This window comes from Ambystoma mexicanum, chromosome 3q (assembly GCF_040938575.1).
Source record: "Ambystoma mexicanum isolate Mex_15411 chromosome 3q, UKY_AmexF1_1, whole genome shotgun sequence".
NCBI lineage: Eukaryota > Metazoa > Chordata > Amphibia > Caudata > Ambystomatidae > Ambystoma > Ambystoma mexicanum.
The window spans coordinates 969,828,054-969,849,920 of record NC_090926.1 but is presented as its reverse complement, the minus strand read 5'-3'; the positions used below and the strand labels follow the sequence as shown (position 1 = coordinate 969,849,920).

Below are 21,867 nucleotides of genomic sequence, written 5' to 3'. Positions count from 1 at the left end.
GACGAGAATGAGCATTCGTTCGCCGACGGAGGGGAAAACAGCAGACTCAGCCCGCAGGTAACGCTCCGTAACGAGGGGACGAGTCAAGAACGATGAACTGGTAAGAGGCTGACAAAGCGGGAGGATCATTTGATTAACCCATAAGAGGGATGAGAAGTGAAAGGGCGAAGAGAAATCCATAAAAAAGAATCAGGACACACAAACTATATACAAGTATGTGCAACAAAAGAAATCAGGGCTTGACTATGTGAGAAGCCAAACGAAATAGGAAAGGCCACATTACTCTGAAAAGTGTAACGTAAATGAACATTTACAAAATAAAACAAGCAAACCTCCACACAAGTGAATAGTGATAAGAAGGAGATCTTTAGAATATTTGGTGACATGCTGAAGGAACTTTTAAATTGAAAAGGAAGCCAGCCGCGATAATTGAGAAACAGAAAAGCCATCAGGCTCGTTGCAACCTTAGTGAAAGAAATAAACTGTACATTGCTAGAAGTGAGAAAAAAAAACGAACAGAGAGACAATTGAACTTTATTAGCCCAGTCACAAGATAAACAGAAGAGAAAAGGGGAAGATCCTTTAAGAATGGAAACCACAGAGCCAAAGTGAAAACGTCAAACCGAAGAGACAGAGAAAAAGCAAAGCAATAGGAAAAAGGAAAAAAAAGAAGAGAGGCAAATAAGGAAGTAAAGACAAAGATAAACAAATAAAACCTCGAACAGACTTTCAGATAGAACTTACTTTTTCAGTTCCTTGCCAGCCAGACAAGACAACCCTCTCCTTGAAGATTGGCGGAACATTGCAGAAGAAGTATCCTTTTTCTGTTTTTTCTGACAAGAAAAGAATTTGGTTAATAAAGAATTGGGATATCTTTCAGTCCAAAGAAAACTACTTTTGGCTGAAGTCTCATAATTCTTGTTATTTCGTACAATATAACCATTAGGTTGCCACACTAACATTCAAATGTCTAATGCTCTAAACCTCAACCCTGTTCTAATGTAACGAAGGGACATACTTCCAACCATGATCACCAACAGGTTCCTATACTGTGTAATGTATAACCTTTGTATGCAATTGTTTGCACTGTCACCTCTCTGTATTACCTTTGCAACTAAGCAAGATTACTGCAACAGCGCCACAATGTCTAAGGGCCGATTGTGTGCTTTACAAATGTAAATAAATAAATGAAAATAAATAAAGTGTTGTGGTTATTAACGACACTGACTACCCTCCTGTCAGTATCCAGAGTGCATCCCTTTTCCTTCTGTGAAACTGTCTGTCCTCTGCATTCCTTTAGAGGGTGGATTGTATTTTGTAGTATTGCTAGGACTGTGTGAGGGGTCAGTAATGTGAGACTCACAACTATGTTTATTTATCTCAAGGTCTGACATGTTATTTTAAACAAAAATAGAAAATAAACCCTAACTAAACCTTCTCTACAAGGGATACTCTACCTAGTCTAGGAGCTAACGGAAAACATCCTAGCATACAGAGAACGAAACCTCACACTAAACAATAACGCATTCCAAAGTAACATATAAAAAACATAAATAAAAGGTTACCAAATGACCTGTGTCTTGGATGACTTCTATTTGGCCTGGGTAGATCTTACTCCCTAGGAATTTCACAAAGTCAGGAAAAGCAAATCTTAAATAAGGTCTAGAAAAGTTCCAAAGAAACAAAATTTCATACAGACAGAAATCCACTGGTAACAGTTCCTTCTTCGCTTGACGAAAATATTCCCCTTCCCAGTTCCATAAAGAAACAACAATACCAATTGTATTTCTGGACGACCTCCTTCCACAAAAGAATGGATGAAGTTTAAGACAAAAGTACAACTTCTGCTTGACAACAACTCCTCCTCTTTGTAACTTCTGCAGCCTCTTCAAATACAATTTGTCAGGTTGCTTCATCTCAGGGATTGCTCTCTCTCTAGCAACTCCCTTCTGCCATTGACACTGTGACAGCAGGCTCCCTTGTCCCACAGTTCGCTTCTGCTTCTACTACTTCAAATAATAATATTCTGACAAAAGTATCAACAACTACAGTTCTACTGCTGCTACTACAACTTTAAATGTTAGGCAACTTCAAGAAGACTCTTCGACCTATACAGGTTGGCAAGGCACTTTCTGTCTTGCAGCTACCACAAAATGTGTCTTTCACTTCCACACAGCTCCTTATCAATTTAAACAGTTTCAGTTTACAGATTTATGAGTTATTTTAACAAGTACCCAGCTCCCTTCCCAAGCTTCATATATACAACTTCTTGTCTCCAGTGGTTACCCCAGAGCTATATTGCCACTCTTTCAGCCTTCGATAACCTTGTCACCCTTACATCAGAGCATACTGGGTGTTCAGCAGTTTCAACAACTTTGAAACAATAATGTTGTCAGGGGTTTTGACCCATGTTGAATCATTAGACTGGGTAGATGTGGGGATGAGCTGTTGCCGCCCAATATTCTATCCCAGAACAAACTAAATCAGTAGACTGGGTGGATGTGGGGATGAGCTATCGCCGCCCACATTCACGCCAGAATCCAGGAGAACTGCGCAGTTGGCACAAGACCACTCCAAAGATACAACCTTCTTGTGGGGGGTTCCACATCACCACTCTACTGTAAGGATGCCATCAAAACAATGTTAAGCAAGGGTCCTATACTATCAAGCAAAAGACCACTCTATTGAAATGCAGTAATTCAAGACAGATCCCAAAAATGGATGCAATACAGGTACTCACCACTATCAGAAAGCCAGCGTTTTAAAACCACCAGACTTTTGTGTAAAACTGAACAGAGGAACCCAAACCAGGCCAAGGAAAGACTTGCTAAGAGGTGGACACAATGTAAAACTATATTCTGAAATGACTTGAAGGAAGTAATTATTTAATGTATATGTAAAAATTGTAAGTTTGATTTAAACTGGGAACTAAAGTGACATTTAGCTGAATTCTGCCTGACAAGTACCACAGACAGGAGAAACCTGCTCAGCCACTCTTCCCAGGCCTAGCTGCATCCTGTTTCCCCACCAAAAGGAGTTGACACCTCTCTGATTAGATTAGGGGAGGGGCACCTGCAGGAGGTTGAACAAAGCCTTGTCCTGGACTCAGGCAAATGTTATATTGGGGGGGCCGTAAAGTGGCTTCCTCTTGGGAGAAGTGGGAGGAGAAGTGCCTCTGGGAGCCACCCGAGCTGGAGGCGGGGGCAGACAGAAGCTTCCCCCATGTGCTTTGGAACCTAAACCACACCCATCTGGGCCAGAGCATCATTTTAAAAAAGATGGATAATTCATAGTACAGACTTGTCAGAATTATATAAGTAATATCATTAGTCTTGTGATTTTTCTGTGCACGTTTTAAGAGGTGTTAGGACCCTGTGGTGTATTCTGGGGGGTTGCTAGCGGAAAATAGGGTCTTACTCCAAATGTCTGCATGTTAAAAATCTGACACTTCATCAATTAATGTCCATACTCCTTGTATGGTAAATGTCCGATATTGGTAAACCGACCAAAAAGCGCAACATGTTGCCATTTCTGAATGCAAGCCCCCAGGAAGATCAGAGGCGGACAAGCATGAACCATAAGGAATATATATTGTGTACATGTAATTTCAACACATTGTGTATCTGGGAAATATGTATTTGAATCAAATATAGATTTGTGGGCAAATTGACCAGGGGAGGATCCTCTGACCCATAAACAGACCTCATCATGATGACAATCCATTTCCTTCCCCCAATCATGGGAGAGGGGAGAATTGGGCAAATGACATGTAGAGAGGGGCAGGCTCAGTTATGCCACGCAAACACCCACTTCCAAAACACATAAAAAGAGACTGCTGGGACAGGTAGGGACATTCAATTCCATTTGCTGCGGAGCATGCTGACCGACGACTTCACATCCAGAGATCCAACACTTAGACTTCCAAGCTAAACAGAGACTACAGAACTTTGAACCAAGAAGGCCCACTGCAAGCAAAAGTATTTGTCAGCAGGCCTCAAAATCTTTTGCAAACTATTCAACAGCCGGGCGAGCTGTTTGAAAACTTTGCCAATAACTTTTGCCGGAACCGCAGACCAGACCCAGACCGCTGTGAGCAGAACCAGAGATCCGGATCGCTTTGAGCAAAACCGGTGCCTGATTGACCCGCCGAGCAGAGAGAACCGCCGCTGGACGTGTTGACCAGATCCGTGATGAGGCCCATTCATTTCAAAATTAGGAGTGAGTATCCGCCAGAACTGTGCAGAACCCAATCTCTTAGTTAAAATAACCTAATCCAAACTATTTTAACCTAAGTAGAACTGCCTCCTAGAAATCGTGTCATCTGTCATTCTACAGCTGCGAGCTGTCATCTGTCATTCTAAAGCTGAAAGCTGTCAACTGTCATTCTGAAACTGTGATTCAATCTGAAAAACTACATTCACAAAATTGTCTGTATCTCCAGAACCGTTTGTCCTAGGAACGAGATTTAACTTTCCTCTGAAAGCTCAGATTCTAGGCTTTCCAACGAACCTAGAACCTTTCTCCCCATTTACATATCGTGTCACATGACATGTTTGAACCGATTGATATGGGAGAAGGCCCATTTGCTACACTCACAGATCATCTATTTTTAATCAGTGTTTAATTTGTTATTCATTATGTGTATTTCTTTTTCTTCTTTTTTTCTGACACCTTATTTTAGGTGTAATTTCTTCTCTTTATATGTTTAAATGCATATGTGAAAGTTTTTAAACTAAATCTGGGTATGGTCAGAAAGACACAGATGAATGAACAAGAACCAATGAAGTTCACTGGAATGCTATGTCCTGACGAGATGGACATCACCTGCATATTTTGTTAGATGTGTTATCTCCATCGAAACTACTATTTTACAACAGTGCCATGCTTTCTATATTACTTGTTATTTTCCGTATGACACCTTAGTAGTCGACGCACAGCATCCCATAGCTAGATTTTAGTGTGTGTGTTTTACTGTTTTTGTTTGGAATCGATATAATTTTCTTTGCTAGTTTCTTCTCCACTCTTCAATGGATCATTGAAATTATATTTTCTTTCTTTTTCTAGATTACCAACATTGTTCAGATTGTGTCATTGATATACATTTTGTTGTCTACACATTTATTTTGGTCAGGGCGACCGGGGGCTCCCCATTGGAGTGATCCCCTTCACTTGCTTGGGGCATCCTATACGGCATGTCCATATTAATTTCTAGAATGAATGTGATTAATTTCCTTTTGACCTCCTATGGCAGCCAATATCTGAACCTAGCACTTTAACACAGTATGCACTTTTTTATATAGCTGTATGATATATTTGTGTACATTGTACTAGAACTTTAGATGATTTAATACTTTTTTAAAGATTCAAAATTGAAATAAATAAATATAGTATTTTACATTATTTCTTGTCTTGTGTATGGTGATCTGTGTTGTAGCTAAGGGGACTTTCTCCTCTCCACACGGTTGGACGATGTCATTTGAGTGAACACTTTTTCTTTTCCGCTGGTTCGACCCCTGTTTATTACTGTTTTTTGCTTCCCTTCAGCCATCGAAGTAGGGGAAACCCATCCACTGTTTTATTGCTACTGCTACAGGCACTCTTGGGAACCACACCTCTCTACAACACAAGTGTCTCTGATCCAGCTTTGCTAATGGATAGTATTACCTTCACCAGCTTCCCCCAGCTTGCTTCTGCAAACAGGCCTTGGGTGGAAGAACAACTTTAGCTTTCCATACACAGCAATAAGGCACACCTGGAAAGACTGCTTCTTTCTCCCAGCTTCTTCCAATGCTGCCTTAGCCAAACACGGTTTGTCAGTGCAGGACCAACTCAGAGCCTGCAGGTGAAATCTGCTCTTCATCTGCTTCGGCGTTCCTTCTCTGGTCACACTTCCTAGTGATCTGACAGCCTCGTGCTCTGCTTCCTCTGTTTCTGCTACTGCCGGTCTTCCAGCTCCTGCTCAGACTTCTTTCTAATACTCCTTGGTGCTGCATCCTTTTATGCCACTCAGGTGGGTTAAATGTCTTCAGGTACAAGCACTCATGCCTAATTGCCTGACTTTGCTAAATGTTATTAAGCGTGCCTGTCCGTGGCTCCTATATGCCTCCCAGTCCTCTTCTTTGTCACAGTTCATGAGGGATTCTGGGACAAGTAGTCCACTTCAGAGAAATTTAGTTTTCTAACTTCTTTAAAAGGTTTAGAGATGACTTTACCTCTCTTGATGTTATTAAGAGAGGAATTATAAGGTTTAACCATTTTAGAGGCTGATGGGACAGGAAAGGTCACATGTTTGTCATTTCCTTTGACATACCTTTGGCATTCTGGAGGATATGGGGATTTAGGCTTATACAAGATGTGTTGTTTGGGTTCAACACTATATTAAGCTAATTCTCTAGAATATATCTTTCCATCCTTAGTAATAGGCCGAGACATATCAACATGGTAAAAGCCAATTCCTCCTCTGTCTATGGTAAGAGTATTTCTCTTGAAGAAGAAATACCATTTCTCACTCTGCAATATCTCCCCACCACCCTTGACCTTGCCTCCACCCAGGTGATCCTCCCGCAGTGCACAACCCCCAGGATAGGGATCAGGATTTATCTGCCCTCTCCTGGCCACCTGGAATGTGGTTGTGCGAACACTGTAGAGGATGGGAATAGTGTGTGGTGAGACATGTGGTGATGTCTACCTAGTGTACAAGGTACAGAGTAACTGACATTTGGCTTGTCCAGGACCAACAGGACAAAAAAGGAATTGCCCTTTTGCTTATCTCTCCTTTGCTTCAGATGCCCCGCTGAGAGACACCCTGGGATCTAAGAGTAAAGAAAGGAAAGAAAGGGACTGGGCTATGTTGGTAGGTTGGGCAGACATCATGAGATCTAGATCCACTTGCACCAACTAACCAATGGCAAAGGGAAAAAGGGTGGATTGCTGCTTAAGTACGGAAAGAAAGAGCCGCAGAAAGAATAATAGCACAAAACAAGAAGGCACTGACTGATCAACAGATATTGACAGGTGGATAGGGCAGAGGTCACTTGACCTCGTTCCACTTGCACCAGCTGGCCAACTGCAGGAGAAAAAATGGTGGAAGTCTTCTTAAGTAGGGAAAGGAAGGGGTGGGGCAAATGAAATTAATAATGATTGACAGGTGGGTGGGACTGAGGTCACATAACCTGGATCCACCTGCACCAGATGGCCAACTGGAAAAGAAAAGAGGCTGGGAGCCAAACACACTATCTCAGACAATGAAAAAGCGTTTTTTGCGTTTTAAATTCAGACCTCAGTGCAAAACACGTGTAGGTTCTTGGACTTTTTTTTGACCAAACTAATGCACGCGTGCAGTATTTTCTGTTTAACTTAGACTCTTCAAATAACAACGTATTTGTTAACATCCTGAACACCTTTGACCGGAATAAATAGATTCCAACGTGTAATCTTTCTGACAAAGTTAGAGAGGCTTTTGGTTTGTACATGTACTTTCTTAAGCACTCATTGAATTAAGGGTAGCTCGTCCCACAATGCATTCAAATTTGATTTAACTTACACCCTGACAAGGAAGGGTGAATTAGTCTGAGATACCAGATTGTCTGATACACTTGTTACCAGAGTGGAACATCTGCCATTAACAAACTACAACAAGATGCGTGACATAAAAGGCTTTGCTGGTCAGACACAACATCGTGAATTTGGAGCATTCTTTCATGGGTAGCGAGTGCAAACTCTTCATGGTGATGTAGATATGTACAGACAGTTTTAGAATGAATTTGCTGCAGCCGATTTGAGTTTGCAACAACTAGAATATTGTCATTTCTTCGGCCAAGGTCAATCTATTGCAATACTCAAGACAGGGTTCCATTTACATTCTGGGGGTGTCCCCTATCTACAACACTCTGCACATTCTCAGATGGATTTGCACTTTATAAATCCGACAGCTACAAACTTACAGGACAAGACCACTCTGTGAATCATTGCCATCCTGTGTGCGAGGAAAGATTCCTTGTGCCATGGATGCCTGCCTTGTTTGTTTGTGGCACAAAAGACTGACCCTGATCAAAAGTGGCTGCAAGATTGTGTACTTGGTAAGGGAAGTGCACAAGGAGGGTGACTATAAGAGTCGACTGCCTGGATCTGTCATTGCGTCAATCACACACACAGTATTGGCCTCCATGAATCCCAGGATCTTTCGGAAGAAATTTGACGTTCCCCATTGTTTTCATGTAATGTGATTTGAAGCTGAGTCGTCAGCGTACATTTTTGGAGTGGATTTCTGTATCTTTTGAGGATATGCACCAATAGGGGCATTTCGGCTTTGAAGGAGATCCGCGGTGAATCACATATGGTTATTAATTGTGTTGGTCCCTTAAATGATCAACCCAGTGAATCACATTGTGATGGTGCTAAGAATTGCAAGAGATGATCAGCAGGTGGCTGCATCTCCATAACTCATGCTCGATGAAGCAAAAGCCATGTGATGTGAACAGAAACAGCCAGCCCAGGGTAACAGCACCGTGTCACATCATCAAACTGTACAAAGCATGGTGTGATGCCATCTGGAACTTGACATATCATTAAAGCACATTGTAATATCATACCGTTTTGCAGTTGCAGCAGAACACATTGTGATGTTATCAAGATTTTCCAGGCAAGTAGAGCACAATAGTATTGCATTGAGCACTGTAACACCACCAAAAAGTCATTGTGATGTTAATGAAACAGCTAGAAAAGTGGGGTCTTTTGGGATGTCATTGAGCGTTGTGACCCAACCAAAGGTCATTGAGATATCATCAAAAATAGCCAGCCAAGGAGAGCGCATTGGGATCACATTGGGCAAACGCACTAAAGGTCATAGTGATGTCATCAAACAAAGCCAGAAAAGAAGAAAACATTTGGATCTTATTGCGTGCTTTAACCCCATCGAATGCCAATGTGGTGTTAGGCGACACAGCCTGTAAAGTAGAGCAGATTATGTCTTTGAGCATTTTTACCCACCAAAGGTCATTGAGATGTCATCAAACCTAACCAGCAAAGTAGACCACTTTGGGATGTCACTGGGTATTGTAGGCCCAAAGAAGGTCATGGTATTACTCATGAATTGCCGACTTACTGTTGTCAGCAGCTGTGCAGTGTCATGCTGCTGAGCACCTACTTTCATCCAACTGTTCGGCAACATCTGCAGCCTCTGGGACCCAGGATCGGGCTGGCCCATAGGGCAATGGCTGAGCCAAAAACGCAAAATGCTAGTGTGGGCCAGTTTCTGGGTCAAAGTGTGCCACTTTTTCGACCATTGTCGGCCAGTTTGATAAGTTACTTCAACATGCAGCTAGTGGTTTTGACCAGTGTTGCTGAAAACATATTCTTTAAAATGCGCAATTTGCATCACATCTTAACAAAAACCTCCACCTTCGGTACTACAATTGCCATTTGCAACTGTGGGCCACTTTTACATTGGTGCCCGAGACAATTTATGCCCCAGTCCGACCCTGCTGTGACCTGCCCCCTGTCCACTTTCCCAAACGACGACAGTCAAGTGATCCTATCATGTGATCCCCCAAGATTCCATAAAAGCAAGGACTGTGAATTCTGAACCTATTCTTATCAGCAGCTGTGCGGTATCAGGCTGTTGAGAGCTATGACTCCAGGCTTTCTGCTAACACCTGTGGCCTCTGAGACACGCCCCTACTTCCACTGTTCTAGACTGCAGTGGCCTCTTGATCAGGTCATGCGATTCCCAGCATTCCTACCCAGCTATCACTGTAGTGTGTCATCACCCTGGGTGTTCTCTTCAAAGGGTGTCTGTTATAAGGACGTCCTCCCTCTTGGTTGTACTGTTCTGGCTCATCATGCAGTGCCCATTTGATTAGTATGCTGGCATACTAATCAAATGCCTCCGGGCTGATGCGCGCTTTATAAATGTTAATAAATAAATAAATACTAACATACCCCCTCCTTTGGCGTCCCTTAGCCATGTTTCTAAAGTATTACCATCCTCGTGGGTATCTTTCTTCTGGGCACTGCTTCCCTTTGTGTCATGGACTTTCCAAACTGGTTACTCTTATCTACTGGCATCCTTTGACCAGCCTCACCATTCTTGTTGCTCTCTGACTAGTCAATGTGTCTCACAGTCTCCTCGCCTTCCTTGCTAACTCTGTCTGTTCCTATCTCACAAAACTGTTCATCTCCTCTCTCGGCGCCCTTCATCCTCACTCGCAACCTATCTGACCCTTCTATTTCACTACCCTCTTTTCCTACTCACTCTATAAGAGTATTTAATACACACTTCGTGTGCAATAAATTAATGTTATTGTTGACTTATTTCGCAGACTCAATTTACAAATTGACTGCCTTATGGAGATGTGGACCTGCTCTTGTTTTAAACACACCCACTGCTGATGTTTGTTTCTCCTCACTCGCTAAATGCCCCCACAACCCTCAAGAACTCAGGCAACGGGGGTAGAATCTTCTTTAGCTTCCTGCTCTCTTCATCCTTTGCCTGCACCCTTTCTATCATGGCCCTCTGTCCACGTTTTGCAGTTACCTAGATTATCTTCTTTTTTTTGCCCATTCTAATTCCGATTCTTTCCCTTCGAGACTTCAATTTTCATCTTCCAACAACTCATCATTCTTCCTCTTTATCTCCATTCTCGATTCATATCACTTTCATCAAATTTCTACTCCTCCTTCCCACTCCTTTAGGTTATCTCTGGCTCTAGTGTTTTCCACACTACTTATTTGCTCCTCTGTTCAGTGTTGACTCTCATTTTCTTTTGTACGTCCTTCTCCACAGCCTAATTCTCTCTCTGCCTCTAGCGTCATGATTAGCGGTTTTTGGTACATCTATTTTTTTTATTCATTTCTATATACTCTCCCTAGACCTGTAGAGTTTTGACATTTACTAGATGATTCTTCTGCTTTTTCAGTTCACTTTGGTCTTCTTCCTACTCTCACCTTGTACCCTCCTTGTCTCCCCGATTCCTCTCCCTGATGCCCTGCACATCATGCTTCTTTCTCTTCATGCCTATCTTCACCACGCGGAACAGTGGAGGATGAAAACTCAGGATCTTGATTTCCTTTTATCTCTGCAGCCTTTGTAGAACGTCAGTCTACTTGCAGCAAAAAAGTAATACTCCTCTGATCTTCTTCTCTTTCTCCATATTCCTGTTGAATAATTTAGCTACTCTATTGACTGGTGTCTCCACAATCTCCTAATTTTCCCTGTTTTTCGACACTTTCTGTAGTTGACTTGCATACCACTTTACCACCAAATGTTCTCTCCTACCTTGCTCCTTAGTCGCCCCTCCATCTTACCTTGATGTTCTCCGTCCCTTACTTTCACCTGCTTCTTCCTCGTGGTCTTCCCTGTCTCTTTTTCAAATATCACTAATTCTGTATATAAAGTGAACCCTGCTTCTTCTCTTCTTGACCCTTCACCTTTTCTCCTGGTCCGAATGTTTATCCTTTACTCTTGCCCTGTTTCACTCTATCTCTATCTCTACTTCAGTTGTGCCTACAGAATTTCAACATGCTACTATTATTCTATTTTAAAACCACTGTCTTTTCCCCTTTCTCATCCATCTAATTTCCAATCAATGTCTCGTCTTCTAAGCTGAGTCTGAACTTATCTCTGTAATGAGGCTCATCTTCCTTTACTTTATGTCGCCAACTGTTCGCTTTCAGCATGTCATGATAAGCGCTCATCAATTTGTGTTCTTCTTGAACTTTCTGCAGTTTTGAACACTGTTAGTATCCTGATTCTCCTTTTCATTTTCTAATCTTACTTTGTGTGTCAGTGGTTTTAGGCATATTTAAAAATCCAGAGGCTTCTATATCCTCTGTTTTCACTCTCTATGTTGTTTCTCTCTAATGTAGTAACTCTTCATTCACCCTTTCTTGTTGTTTCTATGCTGCCAACTTTCAGATGCTCTATACAGTTTCTGATTCTCTTCACTCTACTGTTGCCACATATCTTCTGGCTGTTCCATCGTGGATGCCTATGTTATGTCATGTTGATTTTTACCTCACACCACTGTCACCAAGGGGTAGTTTCCAGGCACTCACTACTCATTTTCCTCACATTAACTGCTCCAAAACAGAGGTGTTATTTATTTCTGCATCGTATATTCCTCCTGTTATCCCCCCTCCTCTCGTGTCCTCCTTCCCTTCATCACGTTCCTTCTTCTGCATTCAATCATGGAGTGTTTTTGATTCTACTCTTCAAATTTCAAACAAAGCTCACTCTTGTAGTTTTCATCTTTTTGACATTATTAAGGCTCGCTCGTTCATCACCATTCGTGCCATTAGATTCCTAATTTCTTCACTAATGCTTTCTGCCTGGACTAATGTACTTCTCTCCCAATCAGTCTTTCTGCTTATCAACTGGCCGCTCTTTCTTCAGTCATTCTGCCATACGTCTTCTTTTTAACGATGTACTCCCTATGATTATATCAACTCGTCTCTTCTCTTTCCTGGCTACCCTTGGATACCCATCTTCTAAGTTCATACATGGTCTTGCCTCACTCCCTCTTTCTTCTCTTGTCTCTTTCTATAGGTCACCTCAATCTCTCATTTCTTAATCTCACATTCTCCTTGCAGATCCTAAAAGTCACTTTTCTTTGCGCTCATTTTTTAAAAACCTTCTATGCATGGGAATGTGTAGCCTGTCTATTGCATCTTCGCCATCATTCTCTTTCCCCAAAATCTGTGCCTGTATAGAAAACATGTTCACAGTGGCTGTGCCCATATACTTCTCTGCTGACTGCACCTATATATGCAAGTATTCCTATAGATGAACATACTCAGTCACCAGGGGGCCCGAGACATGAACGCTGGCTCAAAGAACTGGAAAGATGGACGGAAGCAGAGACCAGAGCTTGGCAGGACGGATCCAATGTAGGTGGCGATAATGCGAACGACACCCTCGAATCATGGAAAGTTCTGCTGCGCGACATACAATTTGCCGCTGGTCATAAACCCCCCTGAGAACATCTCTCCATTACCACTTCGACTACGAAACATCCAAGTAATGGGAGCACCCTGATCTTGACCCCTCACGACACCTGAACTGCTGGCCACCTGCCCCCCTCCCCAATCAGACTCCTAAGAACAATATACAGTACCAAGAAGACTGTTTTGGTTAACTGTTTATTATGTTAATATCTGTTAATAATTAAAATTTGTATGTATTTGCCCGAATACCAATAAAATGCATTACAAAGAAAATAGATGAACATACTCATAATTGCTTTGTGAATAATTCCAATACTGGTATGCCATAAGATAACATGTCCAAACTGGCTTTGCCAATATATGCCAGTACTTCTACGTAAGAACATACACTTGTTGGCTTTGCTGTTAAAAATGCCATTTAGCAATAAGAAAACATGTCCAAACTGGCTGCATAAATGCAGTGCAATCTAGACAAGTATTAACACTTAACATGTTTTTTTTTCATAGATGCCCATAAAAACATGCTATAACACAGTAATAAATAGGTCCGCTGGCTAGAGTAAATTGCTGTCTAGCCACATAATAACACTTATCATGCACGCATTATCATAGATGCCCAGAACAAATGTCATACCCCACAATGGGTCAATATAAATGGCGACTGAGAACACACAGGCGACTGCCTTTCAGACACCCCTGGAACCACTAGATCTCTCCATTTCAACTCTCTCTAATTACACCTTAACATCAGCAGTTCTAGCCAAAGGCCTGACCTTTATTCCTAAAAGCCCAACAGATAGGTTCCAGACAGAAACACAGGATAGAAAATTCTTCCGAACCATTAGACTTAAAACCTTCTTTCAAGATCAGCCAACCCCAGAAATAGAACGTGATATGGGCCTTCGCCCTCTATCCACTTTCACACCTGAGGACAATACAATACCTAAAGAGATCCTAATCTTCGGAAAATGCATCCTGAAAGAGCTCAAACAACTTCAATATGCACGTTATTGAATGCAACATTATCTGTCTAATGCTAAACAGGTATCAGTACGGTCACTAGTCAACAAACAGGTTATCATCAACACTGCGGACAAAGGAGGGGGAATAATTGTCAGGAGCCCAGAAGAGTACCACCGCATGGTTATGGAACTACTGAACGAGCCTGGCAGTTATCTCAAACTCCATAAAATCAACATGCGGACTTAAAATTCAAAATTCAGGAGATTACAGACTACACATTACATCGTGACTGGCTTACAGATAAGGAATCTTTATTCCTCTATACCAGCCAAGGTTCTACACCTGCCTTTTACGCAATCCCCAAAATCCATAAGAATGCCCTGAATCCCCCTGGGCGACCAATTGTGGCTGGATGCGGCTCCATTCTGGAACCCATTTGCCAGTTCATTAACACATTTCTCCAAATTATTAGTCAACAAATACACACCTACCTGAGGACAGCAACTCGGTTATTACCCTTCTTGAAAATAAGGCTTTTGAACCTTACCACTAATATACTGGTTACCATGGATATTAGGCACTGTATACCAGTATTCCCCAGGAGGAAGCTATCCAATGCATATGTGAATCCCTAGTTCAGGCTGCCCAACCCTTTCAAGCACCAGTGGAATTCATTCTTGAGCTCCTGTCACTGGCCCTTCAGAGGCATTTTTTCAAATATCAAGACCAATTCTACCAGCAATGCCGAGGCACGGCGATGGGGGCAGCATTTGCCCCTGCCTAACAATTATCTTCATGGCAGCACTTGAAGACAAGATTTTGACCGATATTAACCCATTTAGGCCGCACATTGAGTTGTGGTTTTGGTATATTGATGATATAATTTTGATCTGGAATGGTCTCCTAGCTCTTTTGAAACAGTTTCTTGATTGGCTCAATTGGCTCAAGAGCCTGCATGCTAATATTGAGTTTACAATGACAACCAGCCATCAAGAAGTACACTTACTCGACCGTACAATCAAACATGATCACAATAAGCTGACTTGCTCTCTTTACAAAAAAATCAACTGATCGGAATGCTCTGTTGCATTTCTCAAGCTTCCACCCATGCTGCCAGAAAGAGAGCCTTCCATATGGTCATTTTCTTAGACTCTGTAGGAACTGCACCCTTTTGACAGACTATGACTTTCATGCCAAACAGCTAGGTGCCAGGTTCTGTGCACGAGGCTACCCTAAAAATTGGTCTCCCACTCCCAGAAAAGAGCACGGTTTACTCCAGGTGAGACTCTATTCCAACCCAGACACAACACTAAACAAGACAAATTGGTCTGTGCGATTACTTACATCCCAGAATTTTTTTCAGTTAAAAAAGCTCATCAACAAAAGAACCACCAACAATGGTTGCATTCAAATACCATAAAAACCTAAGGGACCAACTAGTACATGCCAAATCCAAAATCAACAGGTCCACTAGCACATGCTGGGATCTCAGACCACTCACAGGACCCTTCCCATGTGGGCAATGCTCTGTTTGTAAATTTTGCAAAAAGGTCAAATCTTTTGAGATAGCTGGCAAACAATGGGAACTCCGCCAACATACAAATTGCAAAACGCTGGGGGTCATTTATTGCATTTAATGTCTGTGTGGCTTAAGGTATGTTGGTAAAACGTCACAACCCGTACATACTAGAATCACCGAACACCGGTCCCGCATGAGATGCAGAAATACCACAGCCCCCATGGTATTTCATTTGATGGAATTCGTCCATTCTACCAATGACATTACTTGGTGGATTTTTGACACTGTGACAAATGCCTCAAACCCACACAACCTACTAGCAACCAAAGTATCTCGATGGATATTTAGACTGAACAGCATAAAACAAGGTCTGAATGATGCATTGACTATATGGTAACTTCCTGCATCAGTTCCAGTTTGTTGGAAAGGTTCCATTGTGTTCTAATCACCATCCTCAGAGATAGCTACCTGCACTTGGTAACACTACTTTGGATCTCGTTGCCACCCATATTGCTGTGGCTCCTTACTAATTTGGGTCAGGCTGATTCATTCAGTCCTCTCACACTCCGTGTTCCTCCACGTTAAACAGCAGTCCTCCAAGTCCTCTTTCTTTTCCAATCAAACGCGTGACAGCGTCTGACTAGTCCTACCTCTAGGTCTACCTTATTTATGGCTGTGCTGCACATGCACCGGAAGGACCCCTCTCCTCTGGGTTACAGCAGCGTTCTGATTCATTTGGATTACAGGTAACCCTGGACCGTGGCACATGAATATGCACAGACATCATTTCCCACGGCACAAGTATATTCTCGGCTTATGCTGTGGGACCTGGCTCTCTTTGCAGAGGCAAGCTCCTGTGAAGATACACTCATTGCATTTCTCTCCTCCTTTGTTTCTAGCCACAACACATTGGGATCAATCAATTTATCAACTCTTCGAGGACACGTTTTCTTATCCAGTAAGCATCAACTTGGAATATATTCACTTCACTTTCAACAGCCAAACTGACTCTACGTCTGGCATTCCCATGAGATAGTGTAACGCTTACCTTTGGTGCCCTGCAAGAGTGCCTAGTCCGGACTGTTACGAAGTGTTGCCCCCACTGGATGAACTGGTTATGATGGACAACCAAAGCACTCCTTCCCCACTGTCTCAATGAAGAACTGTAGCCCAGTGACCAGTGTGGTTGGGAGTGGCCCTGTAGGATTCTGAGCCTCTAGTAAGGTGTGCGAGCGGGTCTGGATGGAAGGACAAGCAAGTGCAGGTATTCAGTATGTGCCTCCCAACTTTCCTCCCACCACCCCTTTATGTATCCCTTAGGTATGCAGGCTGGCGGGCAGGCTTTTGTGTTTACTGTGTTTAAAGAAAAAAAAGGCTGAAGGTGCCAGGTAACCATCCAACTCCAGTTACTTCACTGGGAGCATTGGCCCAGGCCAGCTGCGGCACACGAGATGCTGAGGGTACTGAGGTAAGTCTTTGTATATCACTGCTTTGCGCTCTTTCTAGAGTTATGGCAGCTTGTGGTGCAAAGCATGGCTTGTTTTGTATTGTTTGTTCTTATCCAGTGGCACGGTACGCATTAACAAGTCTCTTTCTCCTTTCTTTTCTGCAGGTGTGGAATACGCGAAATGCCATTCTGGTTCGGGCCGCTGCACGAAGAATGATTGGAGCGGCAGCCAAGCAGTATTCCAGTCGGCTGACAGCTTATACTGGTAAGTGCGTTCTCAATGGGGAATTCAGGTGGGCATTGTCTTTAAACTTCAGACTCTTACTGCAGTTTCTCTGTTTCAGGAGCTGAAGTTGCCACAGGACCAGATCAGTGAAGATTCCAAGTAAGTATCAGGAACTGAGGCTGCTACGGAGCTTGGTCGATAAGGTCTTCGGGTAAGTATAGATTCAGAGACAGATTCAGAACACAGATGAGTTTGATCGTGCACCAGTAAGGGTAGAGTCTCTGTGCACGAGGAAGCAGGAGCGGTAAGCACTACACTGCTCTTGCAGGTAGCAGAAGAAACGCTATGCAAGGGTGTGGCCCGGGGTGTGGTTTTATAGCCTTGGGCTGTGCCCTGTAACACTAGGCCACCAGAGATCTCAGGCTCACGGGCCAGCTGGGGGCCATCTTGAGTTCCAAAGCAGGTCCTAACTTGACGGCCATGTTGATGTGGGTCGTAGTAGCTTCCTAATAAACGCCTGCACAGCCAGCCATCCTGAATGTCCAGTACCTTTCTACATTACCATATGCGGGTGTGCCTTGTGTTCTCGTGAATGTGTCTTGTGTTCTCACTGGGTTCATCACAGGTAGGCTTCGGTCAGGTCTTCTCTATTCAAACCTATCTCTGTTTGCTCTACTTGAGCCCCAGAGCGTGGATTGGGGCACGCCTGGGCCCACTCCCATTTTAATTTGTTCTCCTTTGGTTTCACAGCCCGTAAATGTGACTCATCATAGGCGGGTGATGTATTCCACACGCAGCCGTGGATAACATGTTATGCTGTTTCTAGTCTTTCTTGCGAGACCAAATTAGATATTTACATTAGTGCAGTGGTAAGCATTCTCCTCTTTCCTCCCAGCTGCCCCCATCCATGACTCCTAGCAGAACATCATCACGTGGGCTAGTTTATGTATATGTATATCTGCTTCTGGTTCCTGGTGTCACGCTCACTAGGTGATACTCACTATCAGTTGCCTTTTTTCACACATCCTGGTGCATGGGCCCGGAGTAGAGGTGGTGGCACTTTGACTGTCTCCTAGTTCTCTGGTGATATTTCACCTACATCTTTCCTTCTGTTTCATGCATACCTTGGCATTTATGTTACATTTTAGGAACTCACGTCACTGAACATTAGAATGTCTATATGTTTGTATGCTAGCTTGAGAGGTTTCCTCTGTCTATGCTCTAAAGGGTCCAATTTTTTGGCTTTTGTCCTGAAGAAGGCGGCTCCAAGCGCCGAAGTCCGCTGAAACACCATCTCCATATATTTGTGTTCTATGACTTCATCTGGCCTCCATCTTAGGCGTAGACCCGAGCCACTGTTTATTTAACTCATATTCCCTGTGTAAATTTGGTGTTGCCACACTGACCCAGGTTCCGTTGAACCTACCTTAGATGTAGATGTTTCGTTATATAACTTAGTCTGAAGGCTTCCTTTTTGACCAACTTCTGTCATAGGTTGACAGCAAAGGAACTAGGCAACTAATACACAGATTTAGTTGTAACCAATTGTCGTTTCTGATGTTGCTTTTTCAAATGTGTGTAATTATGTAATTATTTCATGTTCCATCATTTATTTTGTATATCTCCTTTGTTCACTTTTGAAAATAAACCATGTATCTTTGCAGACATAATTGAATCAAGTATTAATTTGCCCTGCATTGCCTGAATATGATAAATAATGTGATGTATTCACATTGCACACTGACTATGATGCACAACCACTGGTGATTACATCTGTTGGAATAATTCTGTATGGGAACAAACCTGTGTGTGTGTATATATGACCCCACCATAAGACGTGTAGACTGGCTGCATCAAAATGCACATTTACATAGTATTCACGCACTCATTTGCACTGCATTCAAACAGCATTCACACACACACAAACTAACCTATACACCATACACTCACTCATTCACACAGATATGAATACACAGATAGCAACATACTACATACACAATCACACATAAAACATTCAATTCAATTTCAATTCTTACCATGACCCCTTGTCTGGATGGTGATCATAGCCACCTCCTGTGACAAGGGCTCTCTGCTTCCAGTGCAAAAGAAACGAACCAGGAACCAGAGTTCTTACTGGTTCCTGCACATGCACGCGGGAGCTGTAGCACCACATTATCAGCACCCCAATTCATGGAATGCATGGGAAGGCACAGGAGTGCCTCCTCGCACATTCACACGTGCAGATCGCCAGCCTGCATCCACAATGGGCCATGCAAGGGTGGGGAAGCAACATGCTCCTGTCTTTGCAGGGTCCATGGGACACGTGCGCTGGGGAACAGGAACTGTGAAATGGAAACCATGTTTCCCCTTTACTCTTTAGGCCGCAGCTCCTTTATAATTGGCGAGGGTACTGGTGGGTGAGCGCCCACTACCCTCTCCTTATGGACGAGCAACCCCAGGCTTATAATGTCTTTCATTTTGCCATTGGTTCAAATTTGTACAGTGCTTTGGCGAAACCTTTATAAATCTAATTAATGACATACAAATACAACTTAAACACGAACATAGTCAAGTAGTGCACATCATGATGTCATAAAGCGGCATTAAGGGCCACCGGCTAATGCGGGGGCCTGTCCTTGTTTGCCTCCCTAGTGGGCGCGAAATACTCGCCATATAAACTGCACGATGCTGTCGATTTGGGGGTTACGCTAATTCCTTGCGATCCAAAAGGGACAATACTTTGTTGGCTCAGAGTGAAAGCACAAAGGAGGAAGCATGGATGATAGGGTGAAGTAAATGTGCCCAGAGAAAGCAGAGCTTGGCATCTGGCTGAAGTAGGGAAGAGGCGAGGGGAGGATCTGACGCTCAGCTGCTCAAAGGAAACAGTGTCTGCGGCAGTGCGTAAATCACTCTTCATGGCACAAGATGGGCCCCGTGGGCGCGAGGAAATAGGTGCATTTTTCTTTCGGCATTAGGAAAAGTCCATGAATATAAAATGTAATGAGTGAACGGAAAGTGTCGGAAAATAGCAGCGCGTGATCTACGCGCTGGCTCTAACCTTGGCGCTCCATGACGTACCCCTGGGGTACTGTAAAACAACCACCGATTATCTCACTGGAGCAGTTAGAGCCCGCCCTGGAGCGGGCGCTCATCCTGGGGAGGAAAGGTCAGAAAAGCCATTCACTCTTCAAAAATTAATAAAATGTATTAAAACAAACAGGCTCGGTATCAATTGCCTTCGGAATTGTAATTAAGTTTTAAACGGCAAATGGCTTTCCTGACCTTTCTATCCTAGCTGGGGACCTACCCACAGGACTTCGGCAGATATGGGCACTCGTGAAACCCGGCTTTATTCTGGCAGTATGGAAGGCGCGCGTAAAAGTCTGCACAAGTGGGAAATGGGCAGCTAGTGCATGTAGTTCAGGGTACTATGCGAGCTTGCACCAGGATGCCAGCTGTCGTGGGCTGGACCTGTGGTCGCACAGGCCTGCCCGATCAGTGCCGGCCGTGCAGATGGTGCCGTCGTCACACAGGACAGACAGTTGCAGGGATCACCCTGATTGCCGTGATCACGCGGCTGGACAGCAGTTGCCAGGGGCTCCTAGGCTAGCAACTGTGCTGTGGTCACACACAGCAGGACAGCAGCCTCAGGGTTCCCAGGTTACACGTGCTGATCTGGGTGGCCTGTGATCAGCAGGGCGGCAGGACCGTGGTCACACGGTGTCAGCCTGCAGGCCCAACAATAAGACACGAGACAGAAGTGGCCACAGCGGCCAGCAAACCAATTGTGTGATATGCCATAGATATTGGACCTCATGTTTCTGAAAGTAAAGGCAATTACAGCCTAACGCTAGCACCTACCATGTGCTTTCTAGCTGGCGTGATAGCTTGCTGGGCTGTGTGTGATTCCATACAGCAGTGTTAAAAAATACCTCTAAGAACTTTTTGAGATATCAAGTATAAGTGCCACGTGTGGTACGGTAAAAGGCAGAATTAAAATGGACATTTTAGCGTTAGTCCATCTGTGTGACCCATGCATGGTCCCTGCAATGGGCAGAGTGTCGAGAATGCGAGATTTGCCTTCAAACGAGCTTCATCTGCCACTAAATACATATATACTGGAACATGAAGCACATAGCAAGATGTCTGCGTGTTTTCCATTCATTACTCCCTCAGCATTTATCCTGGAGCTTTTGCAGTCCCTTCAGCACTCGTGTCCACCTGCATCGATGTGCCACAGCTCCCAATGCCCTTATCACACAGGCCCTAACCTTTGGCACAGTCGCCACATTTTGTGTTAACCCCTCATTAACAAACAACCCCTATTTGATAGATGATCACCACCACCAGACAATGATAAACTCTTCATCAGCCTGGCATCCCTCATTACTTCTTAAATTATGCAGCGGGGTATTCAAATTGAGTGTGTATCTCACTGAATTCATCATGTATGTGCTCATGGACTTTGCAACGCAGGAGTGGGGGAGCAGGGGGCAAAGCTAAAATGGCCATCACTTCCCAGATCAACTCAATTTCAAGGCTGTTGTTGTGATAAATCAGATCACCTTAACTCTTTCTTAACTTAATTTATTTCACTGAATTTCAAGGGTTTTAGTGTGCCATATCTTCTTCAGGGCCCATTGACCATGGCATTGCCCCTGGCTACTGAGCATGGCTTAGGCAACTGTACATGATGCACCATGATTTAAAAAGAGGGAGGGATGAGGCCCATGCCCACCACACTAATAGCTAACAAGTTTCCACTAGCCA

At 43.5% G+C, this 21,867-nt stretch overlaps 1 long non-coding RNA gene across 2 annotated transcripts in view; it reads right to left on the bottom strand.

Moving 5' to 3' along the window:
- Nucleotides 1-744: 744 nt before the first annotated feature.
- The window catches only part of LOC138583138 (uncharacterized), a 191,871-nt gene continuing 170,748 nt past the window's right edge, over nt 745-21,867 (bottom strand). For both annotated transcript variants that reach the window (XR_011305164.1, XR_011305163.1), the window contains exon 4: nt 745-833. This is a non-coding gene — a long non-coding RNA (uncharacterized lncRNA). The remainder of the gene's footprint in view (nt 834-21,867) is intronic.